We start from the raw sequence: 23332 nt of genomic DNA on the forward strand, positions 1-23332 counted from the left end.
TCTAGGTATATGTTTATATATTAAATGTATATATTTCAGTAAGACCTAGCAATTGGATACCCAGTAATTTTAAAATATGAATGAATGAAGTCTTCCAGTTAGGAAGGACTTACAATTTTTCTACTTTATTATGATGCAAAACAATTTGTATTTAGTAGAAGCTGTAGTTTGAATTTTGATCTTTTCCTGGGGTAGCAGTATGCAGTATTCCTTTGTGATGGGTGGTGGCAGCTCCCAGTTAACTGGGAAGATAAACAACAGATACACCATTCTGTATCTTGATAACCAGTCTGTTTTTCACTTCCCATCCAGTATTCAATAAATTACATGAAATACTCAATACTTTTTAATAAGATGGGATTGTGTATATATTAATAATTATGACTGATCCATGTTATATAGCAGAAACTAACACATTGTAAAGCAATTGTCCTCTAATTAAAGTCTTTTTAAAAATTAAAAGAAAAAAAAGATAAGCTTTGTGTTCGATGAACTGTAGACTAATGTAATTGTTCTGAGCCTACATTTAAGGTAGGCTAAGCTAAGCTATAATGTTTCATACATTGTGAATTTAATGCATTTTCAACTGAAGATGGGTTTTCTGGGATTTAACCCCATAGTAAGTGGAGGAAGACCTGTAGATTTAACTAGTATCTCCTTATGAATTGAATTGCATTAATATACAACTAAAAGTCATGAATCATCTTAACATGTTTATATCTCTTCATAAGTTATTTATTCATCCTTTGGTTTATTTGCCTATTTGTGCTTAATTACACCCTATGTTAAGAAAATTCTTCACCACTTTTCACTCTTTGGTGATAAAACTAAACACAATATTATATCCCAGCAACTTTTAGACTGAGGAAAAATATTACAAAAATTAGGGAAAATGTTACAATACTTTTCCCTGAAGCTCATTTGCTGATATTGTATGAAAGGTATACAGTACTGTTTGCTTTCAAACTGCACAGACTCACAAAAGCTAATTAATAACATCTATCACTATACTTGTTAATATTATACTGGTCAGGAAGAGTTAAATACCCTTCTGAAGATCCCCAACAAGTAATTCAGATACTGAGATAATTAAAGCAATTATATATCTATGCACAGTGGGATATTTGATAGGAAATCAAATAAATTCTAAGCATTTTATATGAAGTCAGTTGGGTGGTTTATGCTATAAATTCACAGTGAAAGTTTTCTACTGAAATTCTAAACCTCCTGAACAATGTTAAGGTTTGTGTATTCCCACTGAGTACTCTGCTATAGCTATTAATATATAGCAGGATGTACTATATTCATTTTTGAAACTAATTATTTTCTGTGTGACAAAAGTATACATAATTTTTTAAAATACAATTTTCCTTACCTTACTTCTCCATCCTATTGGTTCTCAGAATAATGAAACATTCAAAACATCACACACATGAATATGTGCACACATTTACATTGCTATAGAAATACATGATGAACTTGTAAATACTGTCATTATTTTCAATATCAAAATCTAAAAATGTTAACCATTTCTTAATCCAGAAGGATGCAATAATATTACACATATTTGCTCTTCAATTTCTACAGATCTATAAAGTCAAAATTAAAGTTGTATGTATGAAAACACTTTGTTCCCACTAGTCTTTAGTTTGAGTTTCTAAAATAATTAGTATGTCTCCACTGGTGATTATTATCTGTTTTATGCATTTTACACAGTCTTGTAACATTTGAAGACTAAATACAAGTTGCAAAGACAAAAATATGCCATCTCAATTTTTTTCTAACAAACCTAAAAGTCCTGCATTAAATATAAAATTTAAATTCTGCTTTGAAGCAAAACATTAAACACTCATTGTAGACCATGAGAAAATTCATTTCTAATGATGACTTATATCAGCCCACAGGGACCCTATCAAGATACAGCTGACTAATGACATTCATTTTCAGTTGATTTCATTAGTATTTAAGTTATAGTGTAAAGTACATTGCCAGGGATATTCTGAAAGTCTGTGACTTACACACATTTATAGTGAAGATTTTCATTCGGATAATATAAAAGTGATTTAATAACCAAGTGAGGATTTTATTTTGCCTACCTAAATCCACTTATTCACAAAATAGATATTAACTTTTAATAAAATAGCATTTAATGCATTATTGTCACTCATTAAAAAAGGTAAAGCATATAATACTATCAACCAACCATCTTCATGCCAAGAAAATACACCCTTACAGCCTTCTTTTTGTCTGAAACATTTGACCATTTTCAGCTGAGAGTGAGCTTAATTTTTAGGAATGATATACCCTTTACTTACACAATGAACTACTTGAATGATGCTGATCCATCACTTAAAGAAAGAAGTTGTTATGTAAAGAGAGAGGGATATCCCACCTAACTGTTTGATGTAAAGGAAAGTGTTTTACCCTCTAGGTTTTCAAACAAAAACAATGAAAATAAGCGCTGCTTGCAAGTTTGTGCACAAATATGGTTCCATTTCTGTGTTGTGTTGTTTGATACTAAGAGATATTTAAGGTAAGAAAAGCATTTCTGTGGAATCAGCTCCTGCCACTAGAGATTGTTCTGAGCAATGATGTTTCCAGAGAAATAAGTACTTTGTCCTTGACATCAAAGAGGGGGCCAGATAAAACAAGTGTATTTCCATAGATCACAAAATTGTTGTTTAGTTGCTGAGTCATGTCTGACTCTTTGACCCCAGGGACTGTCTCCCGCCAGTCTCCTCTTGTCGGTGGGATTTCCCAGGCAAGAATACTGGAGTGGGTTGCCATTTCCTTCTCCAGGGGATCTTCCTGACCCAGAGATCGAATCCACATCTCCTATATTGGCAGGCAGATTCTTTACCACTGAGCCACCAGGGGAGTCCGCAGATCATGATACAAGTCTGCTTAAGCCAGGGGCCAAACAAGTGACATAATAAGGATCATGGGTTGGCGGGTGGCCTTGCCCTTAGAAGAAAACAAAAAGCATCAAAAGCAGATATCACGTGTTTTAAACTATCCAGTCATCTCACTCTAAAGTATCATTTCCTTGAAATTTACAGAATTCATGTTGTAAGAATTAAATGAAAAAAAAAATGCTTAATGTGTTTTGAAAAACATTAAGGTCTCTCTTCCAAGACTAAATTCAAAATATCTCTGTAGGCTTCATTTTCTGAGGAATTGATAGTTTCACCATACTGTTTACTCTGGTGGAGAGATTTTACATACAGTTCCTCAGAAACGAAAGTTAATATTTGGAAAAAATCATTAATAATGCTTAAGCAAAATAAGTATATTGTAAAAATGTCTTCTGTTTCAAATAGGTCATCTTCACTATGTTTTCAGCATAGAATGGGCATTGTCCAGATCCCTAAGGATAGTGCGTTAAAAATAGTTTGTCAAGTCAGATACACTAAACATTAAAAGCTGGTCTCTGCCTTCCAGTCCCATCTAAAGAAAGTGATTGGCTTGGACCAGTCTTCTCCATGATGGCTCAGTGGGTGAAGACCCCACCTGCAATGTAGGAGACACAGGAGACACAGGTTCAATCCCTGAGTCAGGAAGATCCCCTGGAGAAGGAATGAAAACCTGCTACAGTGCTCTTGCCTGGAGAATTTCATGGACAGAGGAGCTTGGCAGGCTACAGTTCAAAGGGTCACAAAGTCTTGGACACAATTGAACGACCAAGCATACACACTTTTCTTTTCACCTTTGATTTCCACTCACACCCACACAACCAGATGTGGAATGCATTTAGGTAGGGTTTCTGTTAACTCATCCATGAAATGGAGCTAAAACTTAACTTTCTCCCCTGACACCTTGGTTACATTCTAATTCTCTGATCTCAACGCATTATTGGAACTGCACTTATTATATCTGTGCTTGTTTACAGTTACTTTACTCCAGATCTCTGGAGTAAAGTAGTATTTCTGTGAGAATAATTCTCCAAGGAAAACAACAAGTAAATGATTTGAATGGAGACAAGATTTGCTTTAAAATTTACAGTATTGAAATTTCATCAAGAATTTGCCTTGGGATATCTTTGTGAAGTTGCAAAGCATCCCCTAATTTCTTCCAGTTAATCATCAATCAAAAATGTTGAAATAGTATAATTCAAATATTCGTTTCAAACATGCTCTTTATATCCCCCGAGTTATTTCAGAATAACACCTATCTCTAAAGTCGTTCTGGCTATGTTTTCACTTGGGGAACACTGAAATGTGACTGAAGAAGCAGCCACAAGTCACCAAAGCTGGTTTCCAAAACTTTGTAACAGCCAGGGCGGAGGGGAAGGGCTGTGTTATCTGTTAAATTCTCACCAGGGCAAGCCTACAGCTGTGGAACTATCTGTGTAATTCAAGCTGCCCTTCCTCTGAAGTGTAGACACACGGGCCTACTTGAGAGTGATTTTCAATCTGTTTTGCATATGAGACTGATTGACTCCAGACTGAATTCTGCTTTAAAGGGAAGCTTATTGATACTGGGGAGAATATTAATGAATGCTATTGGCATCCCACTTTATCATTTATCCACATATGCTTTCAGGCACCAATGAACAAGTATCTTCATTTCTATGTTATCAAATGCAGGAGAAGAAACAAAGAAAATTAATCCTCTGATGGAACTGGAGTTTAAGCTGGGAAAGTGTTACTCATCATGACTGTGAACTGAACTGATGTCCAAATATCATAAGTCTGTAACGTAGATCTTTAGAATAAGCAGGTATCAAGATGCACACAGTCAGCCTGGGATAACAAGTTTTGATGGGACTCTTTTTGATCACATTTTTATCCATTACCACATCTAGCTGTTGTGTACATGCTCAGTCGCTAAGTTGTGTCCAACTCTTGGAAATCCCATGGATTGTAGACTGCCAGGCTCCTCTGTCCATGGGACAGCCAGCTGTTCAGCTCCAATTTCCACCTCGTAGGCTTTATTGTTTTGAACAATGCATTGGTACATCATTTGCTTCACAGACAATCAAATCCAGGTTCCTTTGAAGTGACAGTTCCATAGATCAGTGTTTGACGTTTATTCTGACTACAGGAGGGTTCTTTCCCCCGGTCACCCCGGCAAACTAGTCAACCTATAATTTCGTACTTCCAATTAATCTGCAAGTCTTCCTCCAATGCTTCCACCTCCCAAAGCCACTGTTTTTGGAGAATGCTCTTAGACTTGATGTTCTCCAAATTCTATTGCAAATGAATTCATTTCATCTGGAGAGGAATTGGAGGTCTCTCCCCTGTGTCTTCCTCCTCCCAGGCAAAATCTCTGCACTGTGGCACTGGTGCTGAGGATGGGAAAATAATGCACTTATATCTGAGTGATACCCTCCTTAGGAGCTGAGATCTCAGTGAATATGTGAGCAGCAGCCCCAAGTTCCTTTGCTCTGAGTCTCTTTACATGGAAAACCCACTCCATGATTCAAAGCAAAGTTGATTCAGGTCCCAGTATTATCAGCAGGGCCACATCTAAGATAGAGCCTCTGTCCCCCCAGAGGTGGACTGCGCAAAGAAGGGAATTCCCTTTTATTATATATATATATATATATATATATATATATATATATATATATATATAAGCTTTTTCTAGGCTGCGCTGAATGGCATATGGAATCTTAGTTCCCCAATGAGGGATCGAACTTGCACCCCTTGCACCAGAAGCACAGAGTCTTAACCACTAAGCTGCCAGGAAAGCCCCCTATTTATTTTTTCACACTAGAATTTAGCCTCATTTAACAGACAACTGGGAACAAGATAAGGAATGCTCCTTGCCATTCCCAGAAAGATAGCTCCAACTTGGAGTCAGAGCAAGCCCTGTATTCCATACCATATAAATCTGGAGAGAACTTTCCATTTTGTTGAGCAGGAAGGTGGGAAGTAGGGTGTGGGTTTTGGTTCATATAACATAGGTCCTTGCAGTTCTATCAAATTATAGTATATTTTCTGGAGTAAATGTTTTTTCATTTGTTATATGCTTTTAAGGCCATGCCAAATGGTTGTTTTTTCAAAAAAAAATAGTTTCACCAGTTTTGATGGGCATTGTGTCTGTAGAGCTTCTCACTGTCAGGATTTCTATACCAAGCAAAAATGTCTTTCAGAAATAAAGGTAATCCTTTAATGATCAATAAAGGTAGTCCCTTAAAGACCAATCACTTAGAATGTATTTTCACGTGCTTATTGTCAGTTTGCATTTCTTTTTTTTTTTTTAATAAATATCTATTCAACTCCTTTGCCCATTTTTCAATTGAATTGTCTTTTTGCTATTGAATTGTAAGAGGCTTTTTAATACATTCTGGACACTGGGTCCTTACAAGGTATATGATTTCAAAATATTTTCTTACGTTCTGAAGACTGACTTTTTATTTTCTTGGCAATGTCCTTTGATGCATAATTTTTTAAAAATTTCGATGAAGTTCCATTCCTCTATTTTTTTGTTTTCTGTATTGGTGCTTATGCTTTTGCTGTTAAACAAGAATCTGTTGAAAAAACTGAGGTCATGAAAACTCTTGTTTTTTAAGAATTTTACTTTTGTGACATATTCAGTTCACTTAACCATTTTAAGTTAGATTTTGTATATGATATGAGGTAGGGGTTGGAAAGAGCAGGAAGGAGGAGAAGCAGGAAGATGGGTTGACAAAGGGGTGATGGGGATATGTTTATTATCTTGATTGTGATGTTAGTTTCAAAGATGTATACATGTTAAAAAACTTCAAAAATTTACACTTTAAATATATGTAAAGTGTTAATTTTGTTAACATGTCAACAAACCTGTTAAGCAGAAAAATTCATAAAAAAAATACAAACCTATAACTTTAAATCCAGCTACCTTGATGCTCCAAGAATTGAGTTGAATATAAAAATATTTTGATTGATGTCTCAGCTGACAATGATCTATACTATAAGATCAGAGGTCACTTTAATTACCAAGAAAAATGTTCACTATAGTCACAAACTTTGAAGTTGTTTGACCATGTGTCTGTGCTTAGCATGCACATGTATCCCTTCATTTATTCATATATAAGTGTGACCAATGTTTATTGAGCGCATTCTATGTAATTAACAGAGACAGCACCTGAAAGTACCAGGCATATAGTAGGTTTTTGTTATATCATTATTGAGTGAATGAAGAAAAAATTAATAAGCGTGAGGCTTCAGATACAGAAGTTAGAAAAATAGTCATGTTTCCTAATCTCTTTGAACAAAGATCAACAATTATCGTTTGACAGAACAAGCAGTAATAAAGAAATTTTATATTTGCTTTTTTAAATGTTTACTTGGAGCATACCAAATTTTTCATATTAAATGTTTGAATCTTCTATTCCCATTTGAATCCACACCAAGCTTTTGTAGTATTTTAAGAAAATATCTCTTACTGAGAATTTTAAAACACAAATTTCTTTTCCTAGATGAGAACAAGTCTGTTCTGACAACTAGAAAATAGGCCTTTTTGAGCAATACATGTTCCCTTGAAATACCTGTAATACCTCTGAGTGTCTTTGCACATCACCATTAAAAAGTTTCAGAAATGAATTGCAGTAGTTGAGAAGGAGAAAGATCTGAATTAAAAAATAAAGAGATGATGTCATAAATATGTAATTGTGTACACCTTTTAAAAGTGGTGTCATAAGTCACACATTAAATATTCAAAGTAAGTGAGTCTTATATTGTTAGGCCAAAAATATATTAAATAAATATCAAAAATGAAATATAAGTGATTGATTCAATAAATCATACTTACATTGTTTAGGCTGATTTTTTATGGTGTGGATCCAAACCATGATTTTTTAATACAGTGTCTTAATTATTATAGTTTTATATAAAGTATTGAAGTCTATAGTGTAAATACTCCAAATTATTTCTTTTTCAACAGTATTGATTTATCTGTTCCAAATCTCTTGTGTTTCCATAGGCATTTTAGAATCAGTTTATCAATTTTTATTATAAAAAAGAGACTTCTGAGATTTTTGTTGCATTTTCATTGACCCTATGGATCATTTTGTCAGAACAGAAAAAATATTCAAACAGAAAATTGAAAATTAAGGAAATAAAACTAGGAATATGTTAGCTCAGTTGAACATTAGCTGAAAATGCATTTATTTTCACTTTGAATATATTTAAATTTTTATTGAGGTAAAATTATACAGAGTGAAATGCACAGTTATGTGAGTTTTGACAACTGCATATTTTACCCATCTAACCACACCCTGTTAAGATACAGAACATTTTCATCATCCCTGAAAGTTCTCTTGTACCCTTCCCCAGGCAATTCTTACACTCTCTCCATTCAGAGACCAAACATTTTACTGATTTTCATCGGTACATTTTGACTGCTAAAGAATTTCAGTAAATGGACTTATATAATGTTTTTGTCTGTGCCTTAGTCTACTTGTGAGCTTCCCTGATAGCTCAGATGGAAAAGAATTTGCCTGCAATGTGGGAGACCTGGGTTCAATCCCTGGGTTGGGAAGATCCTCTGGAGAAGGGAAAGGCTACCCATACCAGTATTCTGGCCTGGAGAATCCTGTGGGCTCTATAGTCCATGGCATCCTCAAAGAGTTGGACACAACTAAGCGAGTTTCACTTCACTTTCACTAAAACAAAACAAAATGCCCTAGATCAGGTGGCTTAAATAATAGACATTTAATTTTCTCTTAGTCTTGGAGACTGGAATTCCAAGATTAGAGTGCCTTGGAACATTTTTGAGTTCTGATAAGGGCTCTCTTTCTGGTTTATAGATGGATGCCTTCTTACTGGGTGCTTACATGGCCTTTGCTTGTGCATTCATGAAGACAGAAAAAGAGACAGAGAGGCCGAGTGAGAGAGCATGAGAGATGGCCCACTCTGATGTCTATTCTCATAGTCCCATCATAAAAGACCACCCCTCTCCACCCCAACTTCATCTAACCATCACTACCTCCCAAAGATGCTCATCTACAAATCCTATAGCATTGGAGATCAGGGCTTCAACATATAATTTGGGAGGTGGACACAAACATTCAGTCTGTAACCGACTGTTTCATTTCTTTCTCTTTTCCTCCTTTATTCTCTCTTGCTCTTTCCTTAGCATACTTTTGAGATTTGTTCATGTTATTGTGTATCTGCTGTCTGTTCCTTTTTATCGCTGGCTGGTATTTTTCTGTATAAGGATTCCACAATTTGTTGATCTCTTTTACCTACTGATGAACTTTTGTGGTGTTTTTGTTTTGTTTTGTTTTTTCAGTTTGGGGCTATAATGAATATAGCTCCTCAGAACAATCTTCTGTGATGTGGAGCTAACACCTGTGAAAGAAGAGTCAGGCGGAAACATAATTAGGCAGGGAGAACCTCTGACTGCAAGGCAGACGTCACAACGTCTCAGCCAAACAATTACAGCCTTCAGAACAGAGACCACCCCTTAGAAGACTCTTGTTTTGCAGACAAATGGCCAGGTGACGCACACGTTTCGAAGTAGCACCCAAGAGTGTGAATGTAGTTTGAGCACTAAGGTGGATCCTGAAGAAGACGCACCTGGGTGTTGGTAGCTAACTGCTCAACTTTCGGATGAAATGCAAGCTCTTTCATGAAGTGGGATCAGAATGGTATTAATACAACTCTATGAATACAACTCTATGACTGTCTCTAAGGGTTACGTGTACTTTTAAATCTAAAGATACTGCCAAGCAGTTCTTCACTGCAGTTGTTATAGTTTACATGCCCTTCAATAAAGCATGAGAGATCTGATTGTCATATAACATTTGCTGTTGTCAATCTTTAAAAATTGTACATTCTAATGGATGTGCAGTGGTGTCTAATTGTGCTTTTAATTTGTGTCTCTCTGATAATTTGTGTTGTGCATTTTTATATGTCTATTTTTCATTATCTACTTCTTCTATGAATTGACTGAAGCCTTCTGCCCATTTTTTTGTTTAAGCAGGTTGTCTTTTTAGTACTGAACTATAGGAGTTTTCTCTCTTTCTTTTTCCTTCCAATCTATGGCTCACCTATTCATTCACTCTCTTAATAGGATGTTTGATGAGTGGATGCTTGATGAATACCAAATGATCAACTCTTTTATTGTTAGTGATTTTTTTCAGCATTGCTAGTGACTAGTCTACAGAAACTATGTCTATGTACAGGACATATGGATTTTCTCTCATGTTTAATTTTTTTCTCCAGAGTTTATATAACTTGAGCTTATATGATTAGCTTGATGATTCTTCATGAATTTTCATGTGTTTGGTATGAAGTGGTGGGCCCTCAGTGGTTCAGTTGTAAAGAACCAGGCTGCCAAAGCATGATACGTGGGTACAATCCTTGGATTGGGAAGATCCCTTGGAGAAGGGAATGGCAACCCACTCCAGAATTCTTGCCTGGAAAATCCCATGGACAGAGGAGTCTGGTGAGCTACGACAGTCCATGGGTTCACAAAAGAGTTGGACACGACTAAGCAACTAAACAACAACAATGGTATGAGGTAGGGGATGTATTATTTCCTCTACAAGTGGCTTCAATTTGCTAATATTTCATTTGTATTCATCTGTAATTTTCTTTTCTTCTGATGCCCTAGTCAGATGTTTGTATCAGAGTTTTATTCTAACTTCCAAAAATGAGTTAGGAGGTGTTTCCTGTTATATCTATTTTTATATTTTGAACATGTGTAATTTTGGGTTTATTTTTTAAAATGTAGATGTGAGATAAAATTCACCTGTGTACTGTCTTGGATTGGAGTTTGCTCAGTGAACAGGCTATGATAACAGTTCAGCTTCTTTAGTAGGTACATGATTATTAAGATTATTTTTTTACGTATTACAGAATCAATTTTGGTAAATTGTATTTTTTTAAAGAATTTTACCTTAGCTATATAATTTATAGGGGCTTCCCTTGTGGCTCAGATGGTAAAGTATCTTTGAGATATTCGGTTATGATACTTTTATTGTCTCTGGGATCTCTGATATTACTCTGTTGTTGATTCTTAATTTCATTCTGTTCTGGTCAGAAAATATTCTCTGAGTTATTTCAAAATTAGCTTTATGGCAAAACATATGGCCCACCATGGTGAATGTTCCATATGAAAATAAAATGGATTTTTTGAGCCATCGGGTGAGGTTCTATAAATGTGAATTAAATTCAGAGTGTTGATGGCTTTGTCAGTTGAAATCTTAATCTAACTGTATTAGTCTATTTTTCTATTGCTCCTTTCATTTCTATCAGTTTTTGCTTCATATGTTTTAAAATCCAGTTATACAATATGTGTACCTTTAGGTGTGTTTTATATTTCTCCTTTTCTCTGGTTTATATGTTTTCTTGAAGTCCATTGTGTCTGATATTAACAGAGATAATCCAACTTTCATATGATTAGTATTTGCCTGTTATATCTTTTTCTATCCTTTTACATAAAACCAGTTCTTGGCTTCATATTTCAAGTGTATTTCTGATAAGTAGCATGAAGTTGTCTTTTTTTTTTTAATCCAAGATGGAAGTCTTTCTTTTCATTGTAACATATAGATTATTTATATGTTCTGTAAATATTGATATGATTGAGTTTAAGTCTACTGTCTTGCTACCTGTTTTCTTCTTGCCCCACTAAGTATTTGTTTCCCCTTTTCTCCTTTCCTATCACATTTTGGGGATAACTATGGATTCTCAGTGTTTAATTATGCCTCTATTTTATTTTTAGCTGTATCTCCTTGTATTATTCTTATGGTCATTGCTCCAGGGATTATGCTGTTCATCCTTAGGTGATTATAGTCAGTGCTAAATTAATACTATACCATTCAACATGTAACATGCTTATCTTATGAAGGAATATTTCCATTTATTTCTTCCCATATCTGGTATTATTTTTGTCATAATTCTGAAATATGTTATGATGCCACTTTGATACAAGTATACTGTATTTAGTTTTTCCAGTCTGTTATCTTCTAAATAAAGATATAAGAAAATAACTTAAAAGCATATTTTTCCACATATTTAGAATTTCTAGCACTCTTCATTCCTTCATATGATTCAAGGTTTCTGTCTACTATTGTTTTCTCAAAGATGAAGAACGTTCTTTAACATTTTTTGTAGTATAGATCTCCTGCCAATCAGCATTTGGTATCTAAAATGTTTTCATTTCATTTAAATTTTTGAAGAACACTTTTGTAGGATTTTTCAATAATATGTTGAAGGATATTTTGCATGACATTTATAAAATATATAGAATCCTAGGCTGACTATATTTTGACTTCCCCATTCATCATTGAAAATATATGATCCTATTGTCTCTTGGCTTACACTGTTTCAGATAACTAGTCACCTGACTCTAATAATTTTCTTACATATGATATACTTTTAAATTCTGATTGTTTCTAGGATATTTTTCTTTTAGTTTTTAGCAGCTGATTGTCATACTCCTCTGTATGGTTTTTTTTTATCTTTTACCGGGAATGTGTTACAAAATTATTTTATCAAACTTAGAAGAAAACATATGGCTATATTATTTCTTCCAATATTCATTTCCTCCCAACTTTCTCTAGTTTTCTTTTCATGCACCCATTAATTCTTTGTTAAACTTTTTGATATTGTCTCAAATTTCACTGAGGTTTTTATTCCTCATCTTCTTTTCCTCTTTGTGTTTTAGTTTTGATCACGTTGTTTGACTCATTTTCAGCTCACCTACCTATCTTTTTTCAATGTAAAATCTTCTGTTAAGACTAGTATAATTTTTATTTCAAAAATTGTATTTTCAGTTCCATAATTTCCTTTTCTGTATAATTTTTATTTTTCATTTGAAGCATCTGCTCATTTATTATGTCCAATTTTTGCCTTAAATCCTGGAATGTATTTATAATATCTGGCTTAGAGCCTTTGCCTTCTAATTTCAACATCTGTGTAATCTGTAATCAGAGTTTTTGTTTGTTTTTTCTGCTTATGGCACATGTTTTCCTAATTCTCCATATTTTAATACAACATGTACATTGTTTATGTTCATGTCATTGTAGATTTTGTTAAGTGTCTATTAAAAATGTTGCATTTTCTTCTTGCAGACAGTAACTTTACTAGAATATATGTTTTATCTAGTGGAAAATTGTTTTCATACTTTAGGGAGGTGGGTGTAGAAAATGTCTTTTCTCTATGGCTAGGTATGGCTCTTCTAGACAAGCAAATGAATGCCTAGGTTATTTAGCCTCATTTCCCCACTCTAACCCTAATGCTTTCTGGTATTGCATGAAGTCTAGAATCTTCTTTCAGTGCACAGGGCTCCCAGTCGCTTTCTCTGTTAAGACCTCTGTCAATGTGCAGATGAATATTTGGCAAAAAATTAAAAGGGAACCCAAAGCATAGTTTTGGAGCTTCTTCTCTAAGCTGTACACTTCTCTTAAATATTATGCCTTGAAAATTCTAGTCAAATCAACTATCCTGATCTTTGATCTCTATTCCCTCTGCCCAGCAAAATGTTTCTCTCTGTTTTGATCCCAATCCCATGTGCTAATGTGTACCAAATCCTGCAGGCAGAAAGCTGGGAGAAGCGGAATTTACCTCATGTTTTCTCTTCCCTCAAATATGAAAACAGGTACTTCTTGTTGCTAATACCGGAAAATAGATACTTCATATTCCTTTTTCAATTAAAAACCCATTTATAGTGAAACAATGTCTTATCCCAGTTACTAAATTGTGCCCAGAACTGGAATTTCATAGTCAATTTTTTAGAACTGTGAATCTCCAAAGTGTTTCAGCACTATCTGTTTCTATTAGAGACAAAATTCAGATTCAAAAAGTTAAATTAAAAATAATGTTTACTTGGCCATATTGAAGCGTTACATCATGTCAACGTTGAAGTAATTAATTAAAGATACTAACTGAATATCCCAAGCCTTATAGTTGAAACTGTTTCTTTCAATAGTTTCAATCCTGTAACCTAAAAGTACACATTTATTTGTTTTATCTTTGACTTCCTTAAAAAATTGTATATCAAATATCCAGAGAAGCAGAACTGGCATAAAAAATCATAATCAACCCATACACATAATACCAAATATTCATGCTATAAGAGCATAAAGAGTGAAAAATCATACGATAATAAATTATAGTATGAACAAACAAAGAGACCAAAGTCAATGTTTTAAGTGACAGAATAGTTGAATAAGCTAATAACTGTCACAATTCTCATGAATTGTAGCAAGTTGACTCTGTGACCCGTGGAGAGGCATAAAGACTTTGCTAAATTAACTGACTTCTTCTTGAAGAGCCACAGCCAACCAGGTCTCATCAGGGAGAGGTAACAAAGTTCTGTTATTACCATTACTGACTTAATTTTTAGAGTGCAATAGCTTTGGGGTCAATGAAAATTCTAGTTTAATGAGGGAAGCTATCTCCCTTATGACATATTTTTTTCTCCTGAGAGGAGTTAAAGTTTTTGAGAATTTCAGAAGGTCCTAAGGGCAATTCCTAAAAGAACTTATAGCCTTGGACCCTGGCAGCTCTGGCAGCAAAGTATATGGATTTTGTACAATGCTTTATATTTCTAGGCCAAAATAACTATGTAATTATTTTGTAATTATAAAGCAATCATTTACTGGCAACTAGAAGTTTCTCATTTTTTATGGTAATTCCAAGTCTAACTACCATATAATTTGTAAGAAAGAAATAGCTATGCAATGACTCTGTATTAACGCAGTAATTACCAAATATGTCCAGGCTTATTTGTGTCTTATGAAATAGAGATTCCCACACCTGCACACTGCAGATTGCGTAGCAGCTATGCATGCTTTCTTCATGTGGTCTATCATAGAACAAAAGGCCATGGGGTTGGTTTCATCACATCATTGTATTAGGTTATCAATTGAATAGTTTTGTTTTTTTTTTTTTTTTTGTCACAGCTGTGTCTCTGTGGTTGTAGTAGAATTGCTCCATCAGAGAAAAGCAGAAATAATTTCATCATTGCAAAGAAAAGACAGTACAGTGGAAAGAGCTGAAGTGATGAAGTCAGCTCTGTGTTTGAAGTCTAGCTTATTTTCTGCAGAGAGTAGTTTGGATCAGTTGCTTTACCTAGCTTTCTTCATCTATAAAATAAAATTTATAACTTCAAAGGGTGTGGCTAGATAGTAAGTAATATGTACAAAGCATCCAAATGGCACTAGTCATAAAGAATCCACCTGCCAATGTAGGAGAGACATGCACATGAGACGCAGGTTCATTCCCTGGGTGGGAAAGATCCCCTGGAGTAGGAAACGGTACCCCCACTCCAGTATTCTTGCCTGGAGAACCCCAGGGACAGAGGAGCCTGGTGAGCTACAGTCTACGGGGCCGCAGAATTGGATGCAGTGGGGCACAGCACACATATACAAAGCATACATTATCTGGCATCATGACTGATTCATTTAGTCAGTTTATTCACTATCTATTAGATAGATATTTCCCAAATATCTACTCACCAATCATTCTCTCAGGCACTAGGAACACAATTATGAGGAATAAAATGGGTGCAATCCCTGCCCCCACACATCTTAGGGTCCAGTATGTGTATGCCGTGTGCTCGCTCAGTCATGCTTTTACCGCTGAACCACCTGGGAAGCCTTAAGGTCCAGTAAACTCTATTAACTGTAATTGCATTATCACACACACATAAAAGTAAAATTTCACCTGTGATAAGTGACATAAAGAAAAGAATACAATGAGATGACAGCATACTTCCCTGAGATAAGTCTTAAGTAGAGGAAGAATTAAGCGTGATTGCACAAAAACCTGCCCACAATTGCTTACAGCAGCTTTATGTATAAGATCCCAAAGTGGAAAAGGCCATATGTCAGGCAGTCCAGGTGGACGGATGCTCACCAAATTTTAGTGCAAACATATCATTTAGCAATAAAGGCTACTTGGCAATAAAAAGGAACCAACTATTTGATACATGTCACAACCTGGAAGAATCTCCAAAGAATTGTGCTGAGTAAAAAGTCAACACCAAAAAAGATTACATACTGTATGATCCATTTATATACTTTTGAAGTGGCAAAATTTTAGAAATTGAGAGTCATTATATGGTTTCCAGGGCATGATAAGGAGGTAACTGTGTTATAAATACAAAACACAAAGGATCCTTGTGGAGATAGAAATAGTGTCTTACCTGTGGTGGATCACAGACCTGCACATGGAATGAAATTGTTTATAATTAAATAACACACAAATGAGTACAAGTGAAACTAAGGAAATACTAATTAGATCATTGGGCTTATCACTACTGATATCCTGGTTGTGATATTGTACATAAATAATTTGCAAAATGTTACAATCGGGAAATAGTGAATAAAGAGCACAAAATATCTCTGTATTACTTCTTACAGCTGCATATAAAACTACAATTACCTCAATAAAAATTTCAATTGAATGCAAGCTTGCTTCTTGTAATCCCTCCCTCCTCAAAAACAAAGCAAAACAAGACAAAATCATAACTCAAAGATGGAAAGAGCTAAGAAAAGCTGTCTTTGCAGAAAATGAAACTTCTGGCAGAAGGAGCACTGCATGTGAAAGGAATCAAAAATCACCTGTGTGGGGGAGGATGAGTGTTTGTGTATGTGTGTGTGTGTTTTCATGTGGGGGTGTGGGGGTGTGCATATGTGGATGGTGTGTGGGGGTGTGTGGGTGTGTGTGGATGGGTGTGGGTGTGTGCACTGAGGAAAGAGAAAGAGAGATACTAGGTTCTTGTATGAGATGAGAATGAAGGAGAATTCAGAGGTCAGGCTACTCAGGGGTTTGGAGGGAACAGTAAGAGATTTGGTAAAGCAAAATGACATTATCAGATTTAAGCTTTGAAACTATTATTCTGCAACATATATATTTAAAGGAAACATCGACAGAATAAATAAAAAAAACTGTTCATCTCCTTTCTCTTCAGAAACTAAAATATTGAAAAGGTTGGAATTTTAAAAGGACATACCCACAAGAACTTAGAGATTAGAGTAGGAGACAGCAGATGAGGTACTTTAACATATCTTTGAAGGACAGAATTAAGATTGACAGATAACCTATTCATTGAAAGGAAGGAAGCTTTCGTTTAAGAAACTTCAGTGGAGATAATGAATTTTAGTCTTCAGATCACTAGGAGGCTGATGTTTGGGATTCACTCAGTATCACACAGAGCCTCGGGGAAGCGTAGCTGGAAGGGGAGAGTGTGCTCTGGTCCTTAGTCAAGTAGAGATTATTTGTATACAGAGAAGTTTGTTGCCTTGGTCCCTGGTTCTCTCCACACAGTAAAGATACCACTATCCCAGAGAGAAGCTCATTGTCCTCCATCGCAATATACTAAGAGCACACCTTTCACTTTCTCTCATAATTTCAGTTGCGAGACATTTTTTCCACCACAACCCACCATCACCTAGAAGAGAGGGAAAAAAAGGAAAAAACGGAATAACAAAGAATATAAGAAAGTTAATCCAAGGAGAAGTAAAAGACTAGAATTAAAAGGATTAAAGTAAGAACAAATGTCTAAAACATATTCTTTCTTTCTCTGGCACACTGAGTGGTGGGTTTATTACACGAAGTTTGAAAAAATAACAATTTAAATCTCTCATGAAAAATATTTGTCAGAATCAGCAACAGATATTCCAAAAAAATTTAACAATTATATTGAGCATCTATGATGCATAGGGAAGCAGTTCATATTATTTAGCTCTTGGATGTGTTGGTTTTCACTGGTGGTCTGGACTTTACATTTCAGTGAAACTCCTTTTCCTCTCAAGCTGTCCTGTCTGGATTATAAATCACATAATCATCACAAATAAGTATCAGTCCCCTCTAAACACTAAGCAAAAATACACATAATATTGAGAGGTGAGCCTTCAGTATAATAGCTTTGAGGAAATTATAAACTTCTATGGGCCAGAGGCCAAATACCCTACATGGACGGCAATAAAATATTGGTAATGACCAATCTAATGTGTTTCAGCAACTTTCACACGTTAAATTATTTTAAAAGAAATAAGTACATCGTAAAATTGTATAATAAGATCCCTTAGAGAAGGGAATGACAACCTACTTCTTGCCTGGAGAACTCTATGGACAGAAGAGACTGGTGGGCTATAGTCCATGGGGTCACAAAGAGTCGGATATAAATGAGCGACTAATACACATACACACACACATCTTAAAATTTTATAATAAGCTGAGTTTTCAAGATTTTATATAAAGACTATATCATAATAGAGTTTTGAAAAATGTTTATTCAGTTATCCTCCCTACATTGAACAATTGAATAGGAGAAAAACAGGACTAATATTTTAGAGATTCATTTTTAAAGCTCCCCCTCTTGCCTTTTATTGAGGTGTCAAGTATTTTTTTTTTTTTTTTGGCATTGCTGGCAGAATGAAGTTTCTCATAATTTATTGAAATTCACTTAATGCTCTGTCAGCCATCACAATTTATTGCAGCATTGTCCAGATGAGCCAGAATACAATAATAGAATGCAAGATGATATATTACAGAATAAGCCAAGAAAGGAAGAGCTTCAATTAGACAGGAAAATGAGATTATTTTAAGGAGTTAAAACTAAAAGTGTGTCTATACTTCATAATTTCTCAGCCGAAAACCACCTGAAGTTGCAAAAGAAAAAGAGAATATTTTTTAAAACTATTGCATAATTAGGAGGCTGTCACCATCTCCTTCAATAAGTCTAGGATGATAAATGTTCAAATTTGATTAACTGATTAACTGATAGCAAGTGTCAATACTCCCTAGAGAATGTATGTGTTAGCTACTCAGTTGTGTATGACTTTGCAACCCCATGGACCCCATAGAGGTTTCCAGGCAATACTGATGCGGGCAGCCATTCCCTTCTCCAGGGGATCACCTGTTGTTGCTATTCAGTCACTAAGTTGTATACAACTCTTTGTGACCCCATGGACCGCAGCCTGCCAGGCTCCCCTGTCCTTCAGTATCTCCTGGAGTTTGCGCAAATTCATGTCCATTGAGTCCGTGATGCTATCTAACCACCTCATCCTCTGCTGCCCTATTCTCCTTTTGTCTTCAGTCTTTCCTAGGGGATCATAAATTACCATAAAAACACTGCTTTTTCAACTACGCTCATGACTATGAGCTTGTCTTGCTAACCAAGCTAGTTGATAAGACATGTTCTGTTCTGAAAAGTGTCTGAGAAGTGTCAGTGCAACCATAGTTATCAGACTCCAGTGTCTAAAAGTCTTTTTTCTTCTAATGAGAATTTTGAGTGGAAAAAAATATCTCTGCCAGTTAGGAGAAATCAACTCACTTAGAAAAAAAGGAAGCCACATTTCTATAATTTATTCAAAGGATGCCTCAAGGCAGTATCATGATACAAATAAAAATCCTCCATTAGAGGTAACCTTGTGTTACAAGAGGTTTTCAGCCTAAAGAAAATGCAACTGTCTTGATTATCTTCCCTTCTACCTTATTTTGCCTCGAATTTGATGAGTCACATGTTAAATAATAAGCATAGAAAATTTTATATATAGAAAAAAAACACATATTGGTGGTTTAAAGAACATTTTGAGGGATTGTCTGGTAAGTAACAATGATATTGTGACAATAATATTTTTAATAGTTCACTGAGTATTCAGTGAGCCTGTGTATGTGTGAGATTATTTACTTAAAGACGAGTCCCAAGCCCCCATTTTGAATACTAACTCCAAAGTGGTACTAAATTCATGAATTTCTGAAAAATCCTCCATGGGACTTTAATAAGCTCATATTGTACCATGATCAAATAAACTGATTTAGTGACTAAAAATATCCATAAGTATAGTATGAAAAACAGAATTCTTCATTATCTTGGATCTAGATGTCAGAGACCATTTTTTAAAGTGACAATAAAATATTAGATTTAGGGAAGAGTAAATTAATTCGAATACTTCAAAATGTCAATCTGAGACTATGAAATACTCGAATCTGAAATGAGAGGCAGAGAAAAGCACTTCACAGGAAATAATCTACTCATCGCAAATTTTTATCTCAACTTTTCCCTCTATCTGCACAGAAAAAGAAAACAAAACACTGCCCACCCTTCCAAAGCACATTTTTCCTGAGAGAAGCAACCTTATGCTTAGTTTCTCTGCTCCCATCCCACCTGCAATGGTGCTATTTCGCTCATTGGCCATCTCTTTGCTTCAGCATTTTTGTCTTCCTCTGAGCACAGCAGGTGCCTGGTGCAATTTGACTACATCTTCCTTGCTTCCCGGTTCAGAATGGGCATACGAACCGTGTCATTCCTCTGACCAGAGTTTGCATTGACTAAATTGCTAACATTTCCATTTTGTGGTTGGAGCTTTGAAAGGTTTCATCAACTTTTCAAAGGTATAGGTAGGGGAAGCTGGTACACACACTACCTTTTCCTCCAGTGCTCAGATCCTGTGTGTCACAGTCACAGATTTCTAGGAGCTGAGGGTAATGCCCATCAGCACAAAGGGCTACTATTTGCAGATCTAACTGCAAATGTTGGCATCATTTCTCCCAGTTAATGTTCAGTTCAGTTCAGTTCAGTTCAATTGCTCAGTAATGTCTGACTCTGGAATCCCATGGACTGCAGCACGCCAGGCTTCCCTGTCTATCACCAACTCCCAGAGCTTGCTCAAACTCATGTTCATTGAATTTTAAGTATATCCAAATTTGCTTGATGAATATGAAAATCTATTTCCCCATGTTCTTGTATATGAGGTTTGGGGTAGAAAGAAACATTGTTTAAAGATTTTTCTTTTTTCAAATTTATTTGTTTATTTGGTTCCTCAGGGTGTTAGTTGTAGTATGCGGGGTCTTTAATCTTCATTGTGGCACGTGGGATTTTTAATTGAGGCGTGCAAACTCTTAAATGCAACATGTGGAATCTAGTGCCCTGGCCAAGGATTGAACCTGGGCCACCTGTGCTAGGAGCGTGGAGTCTTAGCCACTGGACCACCAGGGAAGTTCCTTTCTTTTCCATCACTGTTTTTATATATCATGTAGCTTACTGATGGAAGGGTTCAGTGATGGAAATCCAAGGACAGAAAAAGAACAGGTATTAGGAGCAAAGAAGCAGGAAAAAAGATGTTGACACGTATAATCGATTTACTAAGTAGTCTTAATCTCACTTGAAATAAACACTAAAGAGGGTCATTTTCCCCTAACTCCTGCCTTACACATACTGCATCAGTCTTTTCTTTCCCCTGAATGATATCTTGGGTAGATTCTATCCTTTAATGACCACTTTTGGTTCTGAAGATCACCCCAATTTAAAATTTTCATCACACACTTTATTATAATAATCTACTTTCTTCTTTTCTCTCAGGGGAACCTGGAGCTACAATCCCAATTTCTGGGTACATAGGAGAAGGAATTTGTTTAATTTGGAATAACAGAAGGGGGAAATGTGATAGTTTCAGAAAAGCAGTCATGTCCTAAATCCCACAGAAAAGTGGAACTAGGATTTGGGATTCTTGATCTTGAACAAATGTTCTGTGTGCTTACGGGTTATAAACATTCGATATCATTTGCCTTCTCTGAAAAAAATATGAATTTCAAGCACAGTTGAATTGATCTCCTAAATTTCTGAAAGTGTTTTCTAAATTGCAGGCCAGTTTTGTAGTGTTTTTTAATTTTTTTTTCAATTGTCCCCATGTTTACTAACTCCCCACCCAAATGAAATATTAATACTACAGACAAACTGACCTGTTAACAGGGCTTTCGAGGTGGCTCAATGGTTTAAAAAAAAATGCCTGCCAATACAGGAGACACAAAAGACTTACCTTTGATCCCTGGGTCAGGAAGATTCCCTGGAGTAGGAAATGGCAACCCACACCAGTATCCTTGCCTGAGAAATCCAATGGACAGAGAAGCCTGGCAGGCCACGGTCCATGCAGTCCCAAAGAATCAGACATGACTGAGTGGCTGAGCACAAATAATGTACTGTGTATTTCTGTACTGGGACCTTTTGGATGGTTCCCAACCATTGTGTAAGATTTCTTTGCCCCCAAGAACCTATTTTTGCAGCTTTGGGGTCAATATCACTCCTGTTGACAATGCTCAGTTTGAAAGTGAAAGTGTTAGTCACTCAGTCATGTCCAACTCCTTGTTACCCCATGGACTGTAGCCTGCCAGGCTCCTCTGTCCATGGGATTCTCCAGGCAAGAATACAGGAGTGGGTAGCCATGCCTTTCTTCAAGGGAATCTGCCCGACCCAGGGATCGAACCCCGGTCTCCCACATCGCAGGCAGATTCTTTACTATCGGAACCACCAGAGAAGCCCATGGTTGCTGTCAGCATTTTTTTTCACATAAGCCTGAAAAAGAATAGAAAATGTCATTGTGAATCACAAGCAGTATAATAGTAGGTATTGTTTTTCAAACATGTCTTCCCAAAATTATATAATTGTGTATATGTATTTATATACAGTCACAGAGTAAAATGCATTTCTTACTTTATGGTTCTGTCAAATGTTGAAAGTCAATGTTATAGCAAATAAGTATTGGACAAGAACATACAATACATACACGTAGTATTCCCCAGTTCTGCAGCTAGAAAGGGGCTAAAGTTCTTGGAATACAGCCCGGAAGACATCCTGCCTTTAATAGTAGGTTTTCTGGATTTCAAAATACATGTTTTTGGACTTTAGAAAATTGGAAATTCTGACAGTGTTATTGTCATACAGTTGTGAATACCAATGATTATTTTTGAGAAGTTATTCTATATTCAAAATACTTTCTTCTTGGCTCTGCCTGCAATTGCCATGGTTGTCATAATCTGTGGATGAATGAACTCTGCCACATCGTTTTCTACAATGAAAAGCGATTGATCTATCTGTACAGTTGACAGCCAGAAGCCAAGCTCATGCCTTGCTCATAACTGAGGTTTTTTTCTTTGCACACTCTCTTTGCAAAGTCTCTGCTTGGTCCACTCTTGAACAGCTGTTTATGTATCCTGCCCTCAACCAGGCTCTGAATCCAGCTAATGCAATGGAGCAGGACAGAGCTATAGCAAGAAGAGATGTTCACTGGAGATAAAAAAGCTGTTATCAAATTTTGATGCTTTAGTAATACACTCTCCAATTTGGAGTTGGCAAAGCAGATCATAGAGGAAAATGCAGGAAATCCCATCAAGGAAGCCAAACCATCCTTAAAAAGTCAATGTGGAAGCAATAAATAAACCAGCGCTTGCTCCTAAAAAAGCTGGAATCGTCATTGGTATTTTAGATATTTTTTGCCTATCGGAGGATTTAAGTAAAAATGAAAATAGGTATTTCAAAATAACCACTTCAGAAGTAGAGCTAATTTATCCCAAAGGATGATACTTTATACACTGTAGAAGCAAACCTTGCCAACACTTTGACTCCTGAGTGAGCCCTGCTCCCCATCTCTCTCATTCCTTGTACTTCAATG

This window comes from Cervus elaphus, chromosome 27 (assembly GCF_910594005.1).
Source record: "Cervus elaphus chromosome 27, mCerEla1.1, whole genome shotgun sequence".
NCBI lineage: Eukaryota > Metazoa > Chordata > Mammalia > Artiodactyla > Cervidae > Cervus > Cervus elaphus.